General features: G+C 52.7%; 1 long non-coding RNA gene across 1 annotated transcript; it reads right to left on the reverse strand.

Moving 5' to 3' along the window:
• Nucleotides 1-518: 518 nt before the first annotated feature.
• Nucleotides 519-6741, reverse strand: LOC119518758. The gene is made up of 3 exons (XR_005213834.1): nt 5855-6741; nt 2626-5507; nt 519-792 (listed from the first exon to the last, which is right to left on the reverse strand). It is a non-coding gene; the product is annotated as an uncharacterized LOC119518758 (long non-coding RNA).
• Nucleotides 6742-18516: the final 11775 nt, after the last annotated feature.

An 18516-nucleotide genomic window follows, 5' to 3' on the forward strand; every position in this document is an offset into this window, starting at 1 on the left:
TGGGCTAAGTTCCTTCCTCTCCCACGTGGAGAACGTCCATCACGTGGGAACGTCAAGCAGATGGAGCTAGAGAACATTCCCCCATGGGTGCTCAGCCTGGGCCGTGCATGCCCAGCAAATCCAAGTGTCCTTGGAGAATGCCTCGGTTTATCACATCTGCATTAGGAAGCCTTTAATTTCTCACCACCTACAGTGGGAAGTCACCATCCAAGTGGCAAGGGGTGGGCTCTTCTACTTTCTATTAAACAACCAATGTGGAATGCCTGCTTAGCATGAGTCAGGCGAGGGGCCGAAGCTGGGGATTCCAACCTGGGTAAGACCCTCCCCCTGCCCTGAGTGAATCTGGTGGGGGCAATCAGGGAAAGCTGCCTGGGGGAGGAGACACCTGAGCTGATGTGTTTGTCATTTTTTTGGTCTTTATTATTGTTATTGTTATTTAGCTATTACGTATTATTATAGGTTATATATTAAATTTTCTTTATCCTTTTTATTATAATATATAATATATATTACCCACATTATATATTCTATTTATTATTACATAATATTACACAATATTTTTCATTATTTATCCTCTTTATGGGATATGTTCACTGCTGAAAGCTTAGAGAACATAGATGAGAACAAAGGGCATAGGAGTCACTCAGAATTCCAGTGACCACATAATTTATCATCCAAATAGGGACACTTGAGATGAAAGTCCCAATGTAAACTGAGATGCCCGGCCTCTCGTGGTGTCATGCCCTCCGACGACCGCCCTTGACATCTTGATCTCTGGTCTCCGCCGTTTTTCTGTGAATGCACACAGACAGCGTTTTAAATGAAAATGGGATCTCACTCTGCGTTCTAATTTTAGGGTGACCGTGGGCTCCGTTGTCCAAACTGGGAGAGTTCTAGGGGGAGGGGAGGAGTACAGATGATTTTGCTGGGACAACAGGATGTATGGCTGCCCTCACTATTTTGGGTCCTGATTTTTTTCCACTTAAAACATCATAAGCATCTTTCCATTTCAATATTTTTTTTCCACAAAAACATTTCTGATTCCAACTGGTGGGCACTGTCCTTCTACCCACACGGCTTCTCGCTCATGTGCTACTTCAGACTGTGCTAGGACTAGCAACATTCTAGGAAATGCCCGTGCGAATGGGTGGTTATTTCTTCAGGACAGATTCCTAGAAGGGAAATCACTAGGCAGCAAGGCAACTTTTTTAATACTCCAGCCCTGTATTTTCCTCCATGGGAGCTATCTTTCATTAATGAGTCAGGTCTTGGTTTTGATGTTCTTTTTTGGGGGGAAGCGGCAGCTGGGCACTGGCGCAAGAGCAGAGCAGCTCTGATTTTACCTGCTTAGTATCGGGGTTCTGCTATCAAGTTTGAGAATCACTCATCTAGGATAATCCCTCTTTTTTCAGTGGAGAATTTTTCCCATAGAGAGCGGCTATATTGCCTGAGCTTATACATTTTATATAATGAGGGTGCAAACTAGAGGCCCCAATTCTGGATTGCTAGAAAAAAAATCTGTTACTTGATAGGTATTTTCATTGCCTCCATCAAATGAAGATTAACCTATTGCTAATGATGGTGATGATGGTGATGGTGTTGATGAGATAGTGATGATGGTGAAGATGGTCGTGATAGTAGTGATGATGGTGATGATGGTTGTGATAATAGTGATGATGGTGATGATGGTGATGACAGTGGTGATGGTGGTGATGTGGTGATGATGGTTGTGATAGTGGTGATGGTGGTGCTGATGATGGTGGTGATGATGGTGACAGTGGTGATTGTGGTGATGGTGGTGGTGGTGAAGATGGCAATGGTGGTGATGACAATGGTGATGGTGATGATGGGGTTGATGATGGTTGTGATAGTGGTGATGGTGATGGTGAGGGTGGTTATGACAGTGATGATGGTGATGAGACAGTGAGATGGTGATAATGGTAGTGATGATGGCTGTGATAGGGGTGATGGTGATGGTAGTATTGGTATTGATGGTAGTGATGGTGATGATGGTGATGATGGTGATGATGGTGGTCATGGCATTGATGAGATAGTGATGACGGTATTGATGATGGTGGTGATGGTGGTGATGGTGATGATGGTGGTGATGGTGGTGATGGTGGTGATGATGGTGATGGTGGTGTTGAGATAGTGATGATGGTAAGGATGGTGATGACGATGGTGATGGTGGTGATGGTGATGATGGTGGTGATGGTGGTGTTGAGATAGTGATGATGGTAAGGATGGTGAGGATGGTGATGATGATCATGGAGATGAGTAACACTCATATGGAACTCACCATGTTCCAGGGCTTGGTTTAAACTCTTTGCATATATTAAATAATTTACTTCTCATAATTACCATGTGAGTGAGGAATTATCATTATCCCCATTTTACAGATGAAACCACTGAAGCCCGTAGGGATGAATTCCCTCGCTTAGGCTCAGTAGCAACATTTTAGAAATGCTCATATTGGGAGTTGTGGCACAGAGGAGATAAAAACAAAAGGTTTCACTTCTTTTGAAGCAGCAAACACAGCAATAACAACTTGTTTTTACCTTATTTGAAGAGGTAAAACAATGCCCCATTAGCTTCTGGAACTAAAGTTCACCAGGGTTCCCTTACCTTTTTTTCTTTTCTTTTTTTCTTCCTTTTTATTTATTTACTTTTAAATATTTGAGTCTCTATTTCACCTTCAGTCTGTGAAAAATATTTGTCCCTTTCGACGTGCTTATTCATCCTGGAAAACTGGCTGCCATCCAGATGCTGTGTTTTTCAGGTATGAGTGTAAATGAGGGATTCAAATTCTCAGAACAGAGCGCAGTTAGGTACCCTTCGTTTGTTGAAAACCCTTTAAACCTCCCACTGTTTACTTCATTGCTTTTGCCTTGTTTACTGTACAAAAATAGCAGCACAAACACACAATGGAAAACAGACCAGACAGATGGAGCATGTTCAGGAGTTTCCATAGGCGTGTGGTATTTTCTGATGACTTGGCAGACAGAGGGAGGGGATGGATGGACAGATGGACTGAGAGTCACCGCACTCTCGTAGAACATCAGAGAAGTCAGAGCTCCACTGGGAATGCAGGTTCTCAGCTTGGAGCCCTCTTGGGAGGACTGCGTGGTGACCTGGCTTGCCACTCGCTTTGGCCATCCATGTGGATTCTTCTCAAACCTTCACGGTCCTTGGATTGGAGAAGGGCACCGTGCACGGCACCAAGGGTAGAATGGGGTGCGTGTGCATAATTCAGACCGAGGAAATCTCAGCCTTTGTGGGGTGGGGGAGGATAGGGGGAGCAGAGACACAAACAGTCCCAGGTGGGACATTCTATGATGAGGACGGCAGGGATGAGCCCTTTTATCCCCTTTTCCTAGTGCGTAAGAAGATTCAGTTTCCCCACTGCCCGCGCTATTAGTTTGGGGCCAGGTGATTAGTTGTGGCCAGTGGTCCATGGCCAAAGTGACATGTGCCCCTTCTAGCCAGAGGCAGCTAAAGGGCAGGAGTGAGTTCTCTGTACTCTCTCTGTCCTCACAGTGACTAGGAGTGGAGCCTCGGTCGGCCTGGGTCCCTAACTCATGATGTAAGATGGGGTCCCTGCTCAACTTTTTTGAACATGTGGCATGAGTGAGAAAAAAATCTTTGTTTGAACCTTAAGTCCCTGAGATTTCAGGGCTAATTTGTTACTGCAGCATAACCTCGCCTGTGCTGACTGGTACAGAGTGGCAACCACACGGCGCCTGGGGCTGCAGGGGAAGGCTGGTGGGTGGAGATGGTCCAGGAAGGAGCTGGCAGGTTGAAGTTGTTGACCAGGTGACAAAGGAGAAAATGAGCTTTCCAGGCAGGGGGAGCAGCAGGAGGCAATGCCAAGAGGCGAGCTTTGCATATCTGGAAAAATGCAGAAAGTTCCAGTGTATGGGGGAGTGGAGCGTGCAGATGCAGCTTAGAGGAGAAGGGAGCTGGGGCTTTGTCCTCCCGAGGGCTTGCACGTCATCGTGACAACCTTGAGAGTCACTAACGCATTTTGAGCAGGGGCGACAAGATCACGTTGCCTGTTAGAAGGATGACTTTGGCTCCAGTGGGGAAGGAAGGTTAAAAAGGAACAAGACTGGAGGGAGAGATCACATTTCATTCTTGCACACATCCGTAGTTATTCAGCTGGCATTTACTGCAGGCCTGCAGTGGGCCAGGCACTGTTGTAAGCACCGCGGGGACAGATGCAAATCCCCCTCTTCAGGGATCACACGTTACAGCCACGTGCAATAAACAGGTGCTGGGGGGACAGAGAGGGCTGGGAGGTGTAGCTTGGGCCCTTTTCTGGGAATTTCGTATAACAGTAAAATGCTCAAAACATTCCAGGGAGACCATATTGCAGATGGTCGGAGACTATATCCAGGGATATTTCCTCGAGGAGGCAGAGGGGGCGACTCCACTCCAGACGTGCGTGTCGTGGGCACAGCTGCTTGGCCCTCGGCTGTGGCCGCAAAGCCAACGTGGCACGTTGCTCAGGCGAGGAGGGTTGGAGGCAGAGGCTCCCAGAGCAGGGAGCACAGGCCGGCAGAGCCTGAAGTGGTTTGCAGTGTGCGTGGGTGAAACGTGAACATGTTTTGGTTGTTCAGGACTTATAATAATGTTGTGAGCAAAAATTATGAAACCAACGCAAATAATTGTATTGTTTAGGATGAGGTTGAGTAACAAGGCTGGGAAGAGGCGTTCATTCAAAACTGACTTGAAAAAGCATATTCATCAACGTTTCCTCAAAAAGTGACAGAATCACCATATGACCCAGCAATTCCACTCCCAGGCGGGTACCGGAAAGAACTGAGAAAAGGGACTCAAACAGATCCACGTTCCTGAACGTCCCCGTCAGCAGCACTCACAACCCACGTGTCCGTCAACTGGCAAACGGGGAGAAGAGATGTGCGCGATCCCTGCAGGAAATGGCATCCAGCCTCGCGAAGGAGCAGGATACCGATACATGCTCCACGGGGATGAAGCTTGAAAACGCACTACGTGAAAGAAACCAGACGCAGAAGACCACCTATTGTCCGATTCCATTAGTGTGAAATGTCCCAAATAGCAAATCCATGGAGACCGAAGGCAGGTCGGGTGTTCTGGTTGCAGGGGGTGGGAGCAAGGAGGGGAGAGGAGTGACTGCCGTGGGCGTCCCTTGGGGGTGATGAAAGGCTTTGGAACGAGACAGAAGTGGCATTTGCACAAACTGCGAATGTTCCAAATGCCACGGAACTACACACTTTAAAATGGCTACTTTTATGTCACTCAAGGATGGTCCCCAGAGACGCCAATTCGCAGATTCGGGGAACGAAGGGGCGAGGCCCGGGGGGAGAAGGGGCTGCTCTCCTGGCTCTTTCACGCGTGTGACACGCCGCCCGCCTCCGCCACCTTCTCCGGCTGCCTCCCGCTGGTGCCAAGGCGCAGGGCTCACTGCTCCTCCCCCATCCCGACAGACGCCATTTCCAGCACTCGCCCCATGGAGCCCACTCCACCTGCAAGGGGGAGAAAACCCCCAGGCCAAGGATGCAGGCCGGCCCGGCCCAGGGCTCCAGACACGCCATGTGATGGGGATGGGGGCACCCCCAGGGCGGGAGGAAGGGTGGGGGCACCCTCAGAGTGGGAAGTGGGGGTGCAGGTACCCTCAGGACGGAAGGTGGGGGTGGCTGGGGGTGGCTGGGGCCCTGGGAAGACCGCAGGGGAGTGGGGGCGACAAGCCAAGCGAGGGCAGGTCCCCAGCAGGGACGCCTCCAGGCCTTGCTCCTGCCCCGTGTCTGCTCTGGGGACCCCCAGCTCGCCGGGCTGCAGGGGAGGCTGTGGGGGGCTGTGGGCAGCCACTCACCCGGTGCCCCCAGGCTCTGTGCTGTGGACGGTGCGGATGGCCCAGCTCGCCGTGTTTATTTCTGACTTTTTCCGTTGCACACCGAGCCAGCTATCACATCAGCCACATGGCGCTGGCTTTTTTATTTTTTAAATCCAGGCTGACCCCAGCGGTGGGATGGAGCTAAGAGGCGGGCACGTATCTCCGTTGACACAGAGCTGCCAGTGAGTCTCTTTGATGGCAAGATAAAAGCTGACCTCCCTCAAAATAAAGGGGGGAAGCGCCCATGGGAAACGGAGGTGGGGCCCCACCAAGGCAGAGGCTCCCGGGGTGGGGGCTGGCCGAGCTCCCTGCTGTGTGAGGTGGGGGGCCTCGTCCGTAAACATCTGTCCCCCTCTGTCTCCATGGAGCCCTGGGACGGTGTCGAGCCCCCCTCGCCTGCAGGGGCCGTGACGGGCAGCCCCGAGGCAGCGCCAACCGGCTCACCTTCCCCACGCTTCAGGGACCGCCCTGCCGTACGAGCTGTGTCAGATGCGCGGACGTTTATTCATTCAACAGACACTTGTCTCTGCCTATTGTACACTAGTTCTTGTGCTTGATTACAGGATATGATGGTGGGTAAGGTGGACCCACCCTGTCCCCCTGGACCTTCCAATTGGGTGGAAAAAGAGGACAGCATGGCTGGAGAGGACATCACCTGGGGGTCTTTCCTGACCCCCTGCCTCTTCTTCTCCTCCCACCCTCTGGCTTCCCCTGTGGGGTGGCATTTCCGTGCCTGGATCTTGGCCCCAGGGCTGTGTCAGGGCCCAGGCTAGGCCTCCCTGAGCATCTCCGAGCCCCCGGCCAGGTCTCCCTCCCTACCTCCACCCACACGTCTATACCCGCTTGACAACCCTCCCCACCGCCATCGCCTGTCTCTGTCCACCCGGCCCCGCAGCCTCGCGTGGTGTTCTGGTTTCCTAAAGCTGCCGATGTGAAATATGCCAGAAACGGATTGGCCCCTCCCTCCGTGTCCACCCTGGCGCTGACCTGGCCTGGGGGAAGGACTGTGGCCGCTTCCTGGTGGGGTCCACGCAGCAGGTGCATGGCCGGCGTGGCCAAGGGTCGGGGGCCCTGCAGCCCCACAGGGGCAGAAAGTTGGGGAAATGATTCCACGGCCGAGCAGGTGGGTTAGGGAGGCACCGGGGGAGTTTCTTTCTCCCTCCTTCCCTCCATCCCTTCTTTCCTTCCATTGTCTGTCTGTCTGTCTTTGCCTATTCACTCAGTCAGCAGGAATCCTCATGTGTTGGGGACTCAGAGGGACCCAGAGATGAATAAAAGCTGCACCACGGCCCCCGCCCTCGGGAGCAAAGAAAAGTGAGGGGCGCAGGCTGCCCTGCTCCTCTCAGCAGCCCCCACCGCCCGCTCGGCGCCTGCAGGGCCCACCAGGCCGGGACATGCCACCCCAGTGAGCCGTGTGGCTGCTTCAGCGGGGGGGGGGGGGGGGGGGGGGGGCATGTCCCCTCCAGCCAGAGCAGCCCCCGGTACAGGGATCCCCGTGCCTGTCAGGCCGCCCTGCTCCGGGCAGGCAGAAAGCCTTCCGGGAAACCCCATTTCAAGGACTCTGGCATTTAGGAAGTGGCTCTTGAGTCCAAGTTCTCTGTCTCAGCAGAAGTCCGGCGGTCTTGATTTATGCTGATGAGGGCAAGTTCTTTTACTGCCGTTTAAGCCCCTGAAAGCACAAGGAGAGAAAAGAGAGGGTCGGTGGCAGAGCCACTCCGCTCCCCCTCCCCCTCCTCCCCTCCCCTCCCCTTCTCCCCTCCAGACCAAGCGGGGAGAAGCAGGTGCTCAGGCGCAGAACTGCCCGTGTGCTGGAAATGGCCTGGCGGACTCAGGCGAGTGGAGGGGCTACGGGCCTGGCTGCAGCAGCGTCAGCTTCATCTCCAGGAACCTTTCTGCCTTGTTCCGGGAGCATCCTGACTTCAGCTTCGCAATTCCAGTGGGATTGGCCCCGCCTCCAGAGGTGGGCCCTTTTGACTTGAGCCTATCAGCATCCTTCTACCTTGATGATTGCCTCGGGGACTGGCCAATGAGAAAAAGCAAAGGCAAGGCCTTGAAGAGAAGCAAGGGGAAAAACCTGCATCTCTCCATCACCCACTCTTCCCTTGCCAGGGTGTAGTGTGAGGATTTGGGAGGTGTAACTGCTGGAACCATAAGGGAAGGGTCTGGACCGAGGAGGCACCCAGCAGAGGCTGAGGAAGAAGCCGTGCCATGGAAGGCAGAGGGGGACACCAACAGGACTTGTGAGCTGTGGCCTCGCTGAGCTCCTGGATCAAGCCTCACCTGAAGCCAGCCACCTCCTCACTGTCTGGTTGGATATGCCAACAAGCGACTTTATCACACAGGCCAATTGAGGTCTGTTGTTCTGTCGCTTGAAACTGGACAAATCCAAAGTGAAACAATGTCCCATCTATTTGGGAAAAATGAAATAGCCAGAGTGGTTTCCTTAATCCTAGGCCCACAGCCGTACCTGATGCCCTCAAAGCCACGTCAGAGAAGGCTCCTCACCAGAGAAGGGTCCTGTTCTGGTTTGCTAATGCTGCCGGAATGCAAAACACCAGAAATGGGTTGACTTTTATAAAGGGGGTTTATTTGGTTACACAGTTACAGTCTTAAGGACATAAAGTGTCCAAGGTAACACATCAGCAATCGCGTACCTTCACTGGAGGATGGCCAGTGGTGTCCGGAAAATATCTGTTAGCTGGGAAGGCACGTGGCTGGCATCTGCTCCAAAGTTCTGGTTTCAAAATGGCTTTCTCCCAGGACGTTCCTCTCTAGGCCGCAGTTCCTCAAAAATGTCACTCTTAGTTGCACTTGGGGTGTTTGTCCTCTTAGCTTCTCTGGCGCAAGAGTCTGCTTTCAATGGCCGTCTTCAAACTATCTCTCATCTGTAGTTCTTATACTTTCTTCAAAGTGTCCCTCTTGGCTGAGGCTCCTTTTCAAAACATCAATCACAACTGCACTGCGTTCCCTCTGCCCGTCAGCTCATTTATATGGCTCCACTGATCAAGGTCCACCCTGAATGGGTGGGGCCACACCTCCATGGAAATATCTCATCAGAGTCATCACCCACAGCTGGGTGGGGTGCATTCCAAAGAAACACTCCAAGAATTACAATCTAATCAACACTGATAATGTCTGCTCACACAAGATTACCTCAAAGATCATGGTGTTTGGGGGGACACAACACATTCAAACTGGCACAGATCCCCACCCCTCTGAGGCCTCTTTCGCTCGAGGTTAAGAAGGGGCTCAGGTTGCAGGGTCTCCGTCACCCTCCAGGCACGGCCCAATGGCCCCTGCACACCAGCCATGCAAGCCCCAGCATCCTGCCCCGAGAGGAGTTGGCCGGCCGCCGTGTCTAGTCGCAGCCCCTCCCTGGCTACGCCCTTCCTATCACGCGTCGCCTCAGTGCTAAAGTGCACGTTAGTTGTTTGCTCATTTTCAGTCTCCACCCCTGCCATGGAAGCTCCCGGGTCTCACGCACTCATGATGTGTCCGTGGCATGGAGCTCAGCGTGTAGCACATGGCAGAGTTCAGTTCACGTGCTTGCGGGAGACGAGAGGAACCCCCTTTTAGGAAGCCTGAGGTCAGGAGAAGTTAACTCACTCATCCAAGATCACATGGCCTGTGAAAGGGGCTGGGCAGCACCTGAGCTCAGATCAGCCCGAATCCCGAGTGTAACGCTCAGCTGTGATGTCCTGCTGTCCACAGCAGGTCTCCAGGAACCGGGAACCAGCATTCCTTAAGGAATCACTTCACAGGTGTGGGGAGTTACATATTAATAGAGAAAAGTCATTAACAACACACTTGTAGTCAAAAGCCTTCATAGTGTGCAAACACTTTTATTTTGCAGCTGAGTCTGTGCCCTGCTCGCCTTCTGTTAGTGGATGGCCACGTTCGGGTCGACACGAACCCCTTGTGTTTTTAACTAATCAGTTTTGATTTTTAAGATGCTCAGAAGGACAGAAAAGCAAGTTAACTCTTAAGACAGACTGATTTCCACTTTATCTTCAGCGTCTGACCGTGTCTTCTTCTCTACCCCGCCCCCACCCTGATGTGTCATATGGAAAAAAATTAGTTGCATTATTTATGGTGCATGAGGATCTGTTTATTCTTTGTGTCACTATTGTTTAATGTACATTTACACTTGCTGGAAAGTGTTTGCTTGTTCTTGCATCCAAATGCCTGACAAGAAGGAGACGAACTGTGTATCCGAAGCTGAGAACGTCAAAGAGTGAATCATGGTCACTGGTGCAGTTTCCAGAATGCTTCACAAAGATTAACCTGCTCAAAACAGCCATGGCCCAGCTGCTGGAAAGCTCTTCTGGAGAGTAGCGGGCTCCCTCTCGCTCCCTTGCAATGCACACATGCACACACACATGCACACGCAACACACACGCACACGCACACAGACAACAAAGAACACTGTCTTTAACTTGCCTGGAGCTTTCTCCTCATTCCCTAGAACTGTTCCATTTATTTCCTGTCCTTGGGAAAGGGAAATTTCTAAATCCTTTTGGGGTTTCTCATTAGGAGCCTGACAAATGAGAGAGATATGGATCACCAAATATGGAATAAAAATGTGCCCTCTCTCCCCCTCTCCGCTGCATGCCCCATCAGTTGTGACCACGGGGCTACCTACAGCCCCCAGAGGCCCATCCCTCATGGGCCCGTCCCACCCTGCTCCCAGCAAAGGCTCAACTGGCCACACAGGCTCCAGATGAAACCCAAGAAGCAAACAGGTTACCCTCGGCAAACAATGCTGGGCTTTCTTCAGAGTCCCCTGACCCGTCCCCATCTCTCCTGCTTTGGTCCTGATTGACAGGGCCCCCGGGACCTCCAGGGCAAAGCCCCTGTCAGGGCTGCAGCCTTTTCACCGATTATCTGTATGGTCCAGTGGGGACCAATCTTTCAGTATTTCCTGCCACAAATTCCTGCCTCTTCCTTCGGATGCAGGCAAGGAGGCCGGGGCGAGACAGCCCGTCCCCCCGTGTGGCCGGCCGTGATGTCCTCCCTGTACGCCAGCTCCCATTTTTCCCATCAGGCACACATACCACCCTCAAGAATGCCCCTTATTTTTCATCCCCTGAGCACCTTAATGGTCGGAGACAAGGCTGTGGGCTGTGGACAGGGAATCTGGCCGCCATCCCCCGACCCTGAGCTGTGACTGTCATCACAGATCTCCGTGAAAAATGAGCCCTGTGATCTGTGCCCTCGGCCCGCGCACAATTGCGGCCTTATACTTCCCTGCAGCTGTTTACCTTCCCGGACAGACGCCCTCCACCCAGCCCAGAGCTGGGAAGTGGCTGTCGAGGCCTCTACTGGGCACCAGGCCGGGCCGCCCCAGCTCCTCCCTGCGATCTGGGGACCCCTGACCATGTGGGGGATGGGAAGTACCCAGCGCCAGACTGCAGGCAGAGAAATCGGGGACCAGAGGCCCAAGAACCGGTCGCAGGCCCACAAAGCGGCTGCCTGGGGCTCAAAGGGAAGCTCCACGGCTCTGAATTCCAGGTTCTGTCCCCGCGAAGGGGCTGTTCCCATGAGACATCATCACAGGGGCAACAAAGGGTTTGGGTGATGCCTGGTATCGGTCAGGGTGCGCCCCAGAAACAGAACCAGCAGGGTGGGGGGATATGGGTTGTTGTAGTTTGTTAACACTGCCTTTCTGCAAAACACCAGAAATGGACTGGCTTTTATAAAGGGGGTTTATTTGGTTACACAGTTATAGTCTTTAGGCCATAAAATGTCCAAGGTAACACATCAACAATCAGGTACCCTCACTGGAGGATGGCCAATGGCGTCCGGAAAATATCCGTTAGCTGGGAAGGCATGTGTCTGGCATCTGCTCTGCAGTTCTGGTTTCAAAATGGCTTTCTCCCAGGACATTCCTCTCTAAGCTGCAGCTCCTCAAAAATGTGACTCTTAGTTGCTCTTGGGGCATTTGTCCTCTCTCAGCTTCTCTGGAGCAAAAGTCTGCTTTCAAAGGCCATCTCTGTAAGCTGAAGCTCTTCTCTCAGCTCTTGTGCATTCTTCAAAATGTCCTTCTTGGATGTACCTGTCTGCTGATGGTGAGCAGGCAGAATGGTGTAGCCTTTCTGAGGGTCAGTTGGTGGTTTCACAAAAAGCTAAGTATGTGGGGGCCATAAGGTCCTGCAACCTCATTACAGGGTATGTAATTGGAAGATCTGAGAGCAGGGACATGAATGGACATTTGCACACTCGTGTTTGTGGAGGCAGTATTCATGATCTGCAATGGGTGGATGCGGGATACTGATTACGTGCTTCAACTTGGCGGGCCTGGGCCAGGGGACCGGATCCGCCCCTGGGGAGGGTGGTGGGCACGGGCAACAGCGCCCTCCACAGCCCCCCAGGCCTGGGAAAGTGAGGCCGGAGGCAGGCCCCATTTCCTCACCCAAAATACCACCGTTAGGGGAGGCTTGCCGGAGGGAACCGCCTTTTCCCCACCCCCTTATCTTGCCCGGACACTCCCCGTTGCCAGTGCAACTCCCATCACCACCAGTGCGCATACATTGTTGCCAGACACCGTTGCCAGAGCAACTCCCACCCCTTTTCAAACAACCTCCGTGCCCTCTTAGAACCAATCCTAACCTCCGCACCCTCTCAGAACCAATCCTAGCCTTTATCCCCTCAGCATTGGCTTGTAACAACCCCCGCCCTCTATGCCAGCCTATATAACCTGTGCTCACCCCTAATAAACTAGCTTGGCTTCTTCACCTTTAAAGAAACGTGTCCTGCCTGTTCCTTCTCGCCGCCCTCCACACCTTGCACGCCTCCGCCGGGGACTGGGCCCAGTCCCCCGCCTCGCCCTCGCCTCCGGGAAAGAGCCCCCGCCGCCGATATCCTCCGAACAATCCCGAGAGCCGAGGATTTAGCAACCGGCCGCCACCCCCCCCCCATCATAGAAACGACTGCAGGTGGAGGTGGCCTAAGGGTACACCCACTGAGGAACAGAATGGTGAACTGTGGTGTGTGCGTACAATGGAATATTGAGCAACTACGAGGAGTGAAGCTGTGAGACACGCATCGAAGTGAGTGGATCCTGTACAAAGCATTTTGAGTGAAGCACACCAGAAACCAAGGCAAACACTATAATGCCTCACCAATATGTACTAACTACAATGTGTAAACTCAGAACTGAATCTTAGAACACAGTCTAAGAGGGGGACAATTATGTAATAGTCCCTTGATTGTAAGCTCTGATAGCAGTCAACTCTATTCCTGAATTGTAATGGCTATCTCCAAACTCTGAGATGCTGATCCCTTAGTGTATAACCTGATTGATCTCTGGAACAATGTGTATCTCTGTGATACATGAAACTCAGAGCTAGAGCTCAGCAGATATGAATGTCAGTATTAGCACATACAGCAACTGTTAAAAAAAAAAAAAAGCTGAAAAAGAGCCCAGACTTCAATTAGTAATATGAATGAAGCAGATCTGGTTAAGACTAGGGCAAATTGGGCCAAAGGGTAAAGGTTGAAACTGACTGTGTTTTAAAACTTCAACTTCCATGTGAGACCAAGGGAAGAAATGTCTATTTGGTGCAGGATCTATACTTTCTAAACAGTGTAACTCAACAGTCGGTTTGTTCAAACACCACAACTGCACGGAACTTTGAATAGCAAGTGAGATACGGTAGGTTAGTATAAGTTAGAGTGAAACAGTGACACATCCCAAAGTAATTTGGGCAGAGAATACAAATATATTTACAGGGTCCCCCTGAGGAGCTGGGGGAAGGTGCGGATGTGTTGGACTTCCTCACCTGGACTGGTGTTGATGTTCTCACAAACAGTGGGACTGGGGGTCTGATATGCTGAGCCCTCTATCATGGGACTTGCCCTTATGAAGCTCGTTACTGCAAAGGAGAGGCTAAACTTGCGTATAATTGTGCCAAGGAGTTTTCCCCTTGAGTTTGCCTCTTTGTTGCTCAGATGTGGCCCTCTCTCTCTCTCTCTAGTTGAGCCAGCTCGGCAGGTGAACTCACTGCCCTCCCCACTACGTGGGACCTGACTCCCAGGGGTGTAAATCTCCCTGGCAGCACAGAATATGACTCCCTGGGATGAGTCTGGACCTGGCATCATGGGATTGAGAATATCTTCTTGACTAAAAGGGGGATGCAAAATGAGACGAAATAGTTTCAGTGGCTGAGAGATTCCAAATGGAGTCGAGAGGTCACTCTGGTGGACATTCTTATGCACTATATAGATAACACCTCTTAGGCTTTAATGTATTGGAATAGCTAGAAGTGAATACCTGAAACTATCAAACTCCAGCCCAGTAGCCTTGACTCTTGAAGATGATTGTATAACAATGTAGCTTACAAGGGGTGATGGTGTGATTGTGAAAGCCTTGTGTGGATCACACCCCCTTTATCCAGTGTATGGATGGATGAGTAGAAAAATGGGGACAAAAACTAAATGAAAAAATAGGGTGGGATGGGGGGAAGATTTGGGTGTTCTTTTTTGCTTTTGTTTTTTGTTCTTGTTCTGATTCTTTCTGGTGTAGGGAGGGTGTGCAGAGGTGGATTATGGTGATGAATGCATGACGGTATGGTTGTGCTGTGAACAGTTGATTGTACACCATGGATGACTGTATGGTATGTGAATATATTTCAATAAAACTGAATTTAATTAAAAAAATAGATTGGGGTGATGGATGCATAACTATATGATGGTACTGTGAACAGCTGATTGTACACCATGGATGACTGTATGGTATGTGAATATATCTCAATAAAATTGAGTTTAATTTAAAAAAATCAAGCAGAACGGTTAACAACGTGGATAGTACACTTCAATAAATTAAATTGATTTTTTTAAAAAAAAGTCCCTCTTGGCTGTAGCAAGCTCACTTCTTCTGTCAGAGCTTGTATAGTGCTCCAGTGAGCTAATCAAGGACCACGCTGAATGAGCGTGGCCACACCTCCATGGAAATTATCTAATCAGAGTCATCACCCACAGTTGGGTGGGGCACATCTCCATGGCAACACTCAAAGGATGACAATCTAATCAACACTAAAATGTCTGCCCCACGAGATTGCGTCAAAGATAATGGGGGACATAAATACATTCAAACTGGCCCGTGAGTCAAGGGACATATTTTAAGGAACTGGCTCATGCACTGAGGGAGCAGGTCTGCAGGCTGCACGCTCAGGCAGGAGCTGATGTGGCCGTTTCGGGTCTCGAGGCAGACTTTCTTCTTGCCCGGGAAACCTCAGTGTTTACATGAAGGCCTTCAGCTGGTCAGATGAGGCCCACCGCCGCTGTGGAGGGAGACCCCATTGCTGAGCCAGCTGATGGTGCGTGCTAGCTGCAGCTACCAAATGCCTCCGCAGCCACCTGCATTCGCATTTGATTAAACATCTGGTGCTGTGGCCCAGCCAAGCCGACGCATACGACTGCCCATCACAGCCTGTGGGAAGGTCCGGAAAGGATGGAATCTGAAGCCATTCCTGCCAGGCACTGCCTCTATCCGGCTGCTCCAGCCCGTGCCTCCCTCCTGCCTTCAAACGTGTGAGATCCGCCTGCCGCGGGGCCTTTGCACGGGCTGGGCCGGCTGCTCGGCTCATTCCCTTCGTGGGGTCCCCCCTGCATCACAGCAGCCCCTCCGCCGCGCCTGTGCAGCTCCTTGCCCTGTTCACGTTTCACAATGACCTTCCTTAATGCCCCTCACCCTCCGTGCCCTCACCCCACCCTCACACCTACGATGTCCCCCAGAACCCCCAGCCACAGTCGATTGGCTTGAGGGAGTGATGGACTCAAACTGGGCCAATCGGAGATTGGAGAATTTGGAGAATTTGGAGCTGGGACCCAGGGAGAGAATTACCCTTGACTTCAGTTGCTAGATACGTACAACGTCGATGCAAATGTTTCCCCGGGGACTGAGGAGATGGGCCAAGGGCAGATGAACAGCGAGGGAAAAGGACAGCGGGCAGGAGAGAGTGAATGTTCGCACCATCGGGGACCTGGAACCCCCTCCCCCGTGCAGCACCCCCAGGATCCTCATCAACTCCTCTATTCTGATTAAGTGACCCAGTGGGTCTCTGCTTCCTGCCAGCACGAGCCCTGCTTGTTCCATGGGCCCCCTCTTTCCACCAGCATCTCTGCCCCATTCCCGGCCACCCCCGGGACACACTGGGCCTGGGCAGGAAGGAGACGTGGCTGTTGGGGAAACACCCTGCACCCCGGGGCCCGAGGACACCCACATGCGCACACGCCTCTTTCCAGGGGACGTTGGTGTGGGGAGCCCGGGCCATCCGCGGACTCGGCCCCTTCTGAGCCCGGCTCCGGGCCGGCTGCAGGGTCCATGGTGGGACCCCATAGTGGGCACACAGATGCGAGCCTGCTTCCACGGGGAGGAGGGAGGCTCATGAACCTGAAAAATAAGATTCAATGATTGTTATAAGGATAACGTAACTTTATATATTATTTAGAGAACCGGGGGTAAAGAGGGCCACGGGACAGGAAGGGATCTCCTTTTACATCAGGTAGTCGGGGTTCGTGTCCCTGAAGAGGTGAAAATGTCCTGGAGGTGAGGAGGAGATGTTCCAGGTCGCGGGACGGCTGGAGGGGGGAGCAAGGGAGAGAGCTCTGGAAAGAAAGCCAGGCGAGAGGGGCTGCAGGGACGCCGGGGGGCCTCGGCAGGCCCGTGTGTGACCCCTGTGAGCCTCCCAGGATCTCATGTGGGAAAGGGCGAGGAACCGAGCCCAGAGAGGTCAAGCCAGTGGCCTCAGGCCCCACAGCGACTACGCGGGGCCCCGGGGCGCAATCGCAGGGCAGCCACCCGGACGCAGCTCCTCCTTCCGCCTCCATCATAGCCGGTGTTAAGCAGCAGAGGACTGTTTCTGTCAGGGGCTGCGCCGCCCAGCAGTGCCACCGGCAGGGCCCCAAGGCCCCAATTCCTGGCGGTCCCCCTTCGTTTGTGCAGCTCCACCGTTCTCACAGCCACCCCGTGTGCATGAAGGGGCCCCGTTGCGGTTCTGGTTATGTTGCCGAGCACCTCTTCGCGTGCTTTTTGGACACAAGAGGCCACACATTGTGTGATTTCGCCCATGGTGATGTCCGGAACAGACCTGAAGCCAGCGAGGGGCGGCCAGTGGGTGGGGGGTGGGCAGTGAGTGCTTCACGGGGATGGCGTTTCCTTTTGGGGTGATGAAAATGTTCTGGAACCGGCAGAGGTAGAGGCTGCCCGGCACTGCGGATGGACCAGATGACACTGGATTGTGCACTTTAAAACGGTTAAAATGAGAACTTTCATGTGATGTGCATTTTTACCACAATAAACAGCAAGGGCCTCCTGGGCTCCCTTGGGCGGGGGTTGCCGAATTACCACACTGTCCTGTCCTAACTGGCTCCTTTCTGCCGTATTTTTGGCATTTTTACCAGCAGGGCTGGACCCTCGAGAAGGTTTTGAGGAAAATGCCTCGGCAGGGCCTGTGGGGTTTATCCTGTGCGTCCTGGTCGGGTGTCAGGGCCAGTGGGGAGAACTTGCCAATCCCTGCTGGAGGCGCCCAATTACGTGCCGTCCGAGTCCCTGCCAGACGTGCCCACCCCCGATTAAATTAACACCCGGCCCCTTGTGCGACCCCCGAGAATGTGAGCTAATAACAATAAACAGTTACTTGGTTCCTTTTTACAGACACATTTGGACTGAATTTCAGGCAATTTTATGGGCAAACGCTATTTCGAGCGTTCCCAAATTCCCAAATTGCACGTGAAACACCTGCAGGGCACACATCTGGAGCTTAGACGTGCAGCCCGCGTGTGTGCTCAGACATAAATCTGAAGCTGGCCCGAGACCCTGGCGGGATGGGTGCAGACCCTGCCGAGCTCTCCGGGAGCGTCTAAGGGGGCCCCCTACACGGGCAGCTCAGACGCCGCAGCTTCCTTTAGTTCCCCTCCCACCAGGATGGCCTCCAGTGCTGGCCGTCCACCAGGAAAGTTCTTCCAGAAATGCCCCCCACCCAAGGTCCATTTGCCCTCTGGCTCCAGCTCAGGGGACACCTCCACCAGGAAGCAACCTTGACTGCCAGGCCAGCCCGTTTCCCGGTTCCGGTGCCCGGCTGAGCAGTCTCCATCCGTCGCTGATCCTGGTGCCATTGTGGGGCTGTCCTGGAGGCGGCTAATATCTACCAGCAGCGGACTTTAAGGAATTGACCCTTGGAAGTGAGGGTGGGCTTCACCCAACCCGCTGGAGGCCTTCAAAGCAAAGACGAAGATTTCCTCAAGGAGGAAGAAATTCTGCCTCTGCACCGCAGCCTCAGCTCCTGCCTGTTTCTAGCCACCAGCCTGCCCTGCAGATTTCAGACTTGCTGGCCCCTAATAGTGTGCACCAATTCCTTGAAATAAATCCCCCTAAACAGACATATACTACAGAGCTTCTGTTGGCCCTGTTTCTCCAGAGAAGCCTCCCCTGCCCTCCACAATCCTTCGTTTGTAGGATTCACTGCCGAGCGAATTGTCTCACCACCAGATCCCCAGCACCCAACCCTAAAGGGGCCCAGCCCCTGACACGCTCCTGATAAATAAACTGTGGGTGCGTGAAGTAGTCTTCTCTGCTCCTGGATGCCCAAGAGTTGAGTCAGCCCCTTGGAAGTTGGGGAGCTGGGCCGAGGCCAGAGGGG

Source organism: Choloepus didactylus, chromosome 22 (assembly GCF_015220235.1).
Source record: "Choloepus didactylus isolate mChoDid1 chromosome 22, mChoDid1.pri, whole genome shotgun sequence".
Taxonomy (NCBI): Eukaryota; Metazoa; Chordata; class Mammalia; order Pilosa; family Megalonychidae; genus Choloepus; species Choloepus didactylus.